Here is a 3,029-nt window from a genome sequence, read left to right as displayed (position 1 = left end):
CCTCACGAGGAATACTTGAGAGTAACCTTTTGCATGTGTGATTTTCTAAGTGGCATGGTTTTTTTAGTTTATGATAGTTTTTTCAGCCTAGCCTTACCTTTTTTCATATGCCATGGTATGTTGGGATGTTTATCTCAGTTTTGATCTTGGTTTGTTAGATGGATTTCAAAATTCGAGCAGATGTGGTCTCAAGTTTCATTCCCAAAGGCCTAGGAATCCCTTGATCAGTTTCAGCGGGATACATGGTGAAGACTGAGGGAGAAGTCTGGGTTTAGGGCCTAGTGATCTCGGTTTCGATTGCGGTAAAGCCTGAGAGACTTGTCTTGATTTAGGGCCTAATGATCTAGGATTGGATTGCAATAAAGCTTGAGAGACAAGGAGACATAAAAAACTTGAAGGATAGTGATGGATTTAGGATGGCATTCGAAGTTCGGTTTAGTTATGATCGGAGCACCAGTTTTGGTGTGATCATAGTTTGATGGGTGTGGAGGTGGTTTAACCGCTAGATTCCATTGGTTATTCTTGGGTTGGTTGTTCTATGAGATCCCACATTCATGCTTGGAATATGGCATAGGGTGACTCGCTGAAAGAGAGATCTAGTTCAGCCATGTCTATGGTTGGGTGCTACATGGAAGTCTCGAACCTGGCTAGATTTACCTATGATTAATAAAAGCTAAGTTCTCTTAATTTTACATTGGTTTATATTTGAATTTAATTGTTGCCATAACTCTGATATTTATATGGTTTTATGTTGGTTATAAGAATGGTTATTTCATGTATTTTCTTGTAATTTCTAAATGGATGGATGCAATACCTAATTGATGATATAATATCTCAATGGAGAAGGTGTTGATCCTTCTAGTTATGTTTCATAAGTTCCTTCATTCATTTATGCTCTGTCTTGTATCCTAGACCTGTAGGTTGCATTGATGCCAAGTGTATGATAGAATCTCAATCCCAGTTGGGAATGCTTAGGCCCAGCCTTGAGGTTTATTTTTTATTTATTTATCTTTTCATCATGTCTTTGATTAATTCTGAAGGTTATAACAAGTTTTGGGCATAGGTTGGGATTTTGGACTAGAAAAGTGATTCAAAGCTTGGGGACATTGGCACAAGTTTGTTGAAAAGTATCCAGGGATGTTTTAACATAGGCCTGTGAGAGCGACTTTGGCTTCTGGATGTTGTATTTCATATAGCATGAGAGAGACTAGGGGTGAAAAGGCTTAGAACATCAGTGGGACTCAGGGATACAATGTCTAAGTGGATGACATGTCTTCTGACAGTATTGTTACTGATGTGGATGGGTTTTTTGATATGTTCCATTGATTCCATTTCCTTAAGGTCATCAAGGAATTTGAATCCCTTAGAGTGACATTTCTCGTCACATGCCTAACCTGTCTGGTTAGTTTCTTGGGTGGAACTAAGAGGACGGGTGTTACAGATTGGTATCAGAGCATGGTTGTGCTTCCTTGGGTGAAGGTGATTGGCCATGCATGCATGTTAGTTGCATGTGTGTCTCTTAGACTTGAATTCCATGTGCTTGATTCATTGCGTCATGTTGATCATGATTGTAGTAAGGTTTCCATGAGGAAATTGATGCTGATTTTGTGGGATGTATCATCAAGAGTACATGACTAGTTATATGATTATATGTAGCTTGATTACATCCTTGTGTGTTGGGTTGAATTCTTGGTTATTTGATTGTATGTATCAGTCATGTAGCTTGATTACAAGAATTAATAACTTATGCTTGACTACATGTGTTCATACATATGTGTAGTTGATTAGGCATTTCTTATGCATGTTGATAGTTGCATGTGGAGATGTGTACAATGGATTAATGGTTGTTGTCATGCGTGAGGTCATAAAATGCATTGTTGATATGGCCTTGAATTAAGGATTGGACCCTAGCTAGAATTATGTTTGTGCATTGATACACTTATTTGATATATATATATATATATATATATATATATATATATATATATATATATATATATATATATATATATATATCTGTATGTTGTTATGATTATGTTATACATATATCATGTTGATTTGATGATATTGCAGACAATGTATCCTCCCCAAATTATGCTAAGGTACATTGGTTTATTGTGATTTTGTTTAGCTCACACAATGTGCCTTGCTGGAAAGAGATCAGATGGCTAGCAAGGTGGTAGACTACATAGAATATCCCTATGAATCAGATGCAGCATGGTGTGGGGCACTCTTCTAATTTGGTATACACATTGAGAAGCTTGAAGGAATAAATAAGGAGTTGTAAAGCAGACAATGACAAAATTGTACAGGAAAAATATAAACAAATAGAGGTGACTGTTATACTTCTTCAGAGTTTGTTAGAATCGTAGGGATAGCGACTACTTCAGATAAGCCATTGATAGGAGGAAATAACTTATGGGGCATATGGTAGTAGCTCTCCTAATAGAGACATGTCAAATAGATCTAACACAATCATAGATGGAAGATTGTTGGACACTTTCAATAGGATAGGTGATAGACACAGGTACTATTCTAGTTCTGGCTCTCACAAGAATCATGATCGTCATTGTTATCGTCCTTACAGGAGGAGTGATAGGGGTTACTTTCCGGATGATTTTAATAAGACAAATACACCTACCTTTGTTGGAGAGATGAAGATATCACTGCATGTAGAGGCATAGTTACTTGGTATGAAGAAATTCTTCAAATTGCATGATTATTCAGAAAACATGAAAGCAAAGATTGCCTCTTTCAGTATGAAAGGTAAAGTAGATATTTGGTGGGAAGATGTGAAGAATGTAAAAGGTATACATGAGGGTTATTTGACTTGGCATGCATTTGAAAGGATTTTCAAGAAGAAGTACTTATCGAAGAGGTACTATGATGACAGAGCTAAGGATTTTTATGAGCTACGGATGGGTACTATGAGAGATGATGAGTATACTAGTAGGTTTTTGGAGTTGTTGAGGTATATGCCTTACCACAAGGAGGAGAAGGACAAGGTTTAGAGATTCATCAGTGGACTC

Source organism: Pinus tabuliformis, chromosome 1_1, assembly GCF_031772625.1.
Source record: "Pinus tabuliformis cultivar Carrire ecotype Pingquan chromosome 1_1, CPIR1, whole genome shotgun sequence".
NCBI classification, from domain to species: domain Eukaryota; kingdom Viridiplantae; phylum Streptophyta; class Pinopsida; order Pinales; family Pinaceae; genus Pinus; species Pinus tabuliformis.
Note: the sequence above shows the minus strand (reverse complement) of the source record.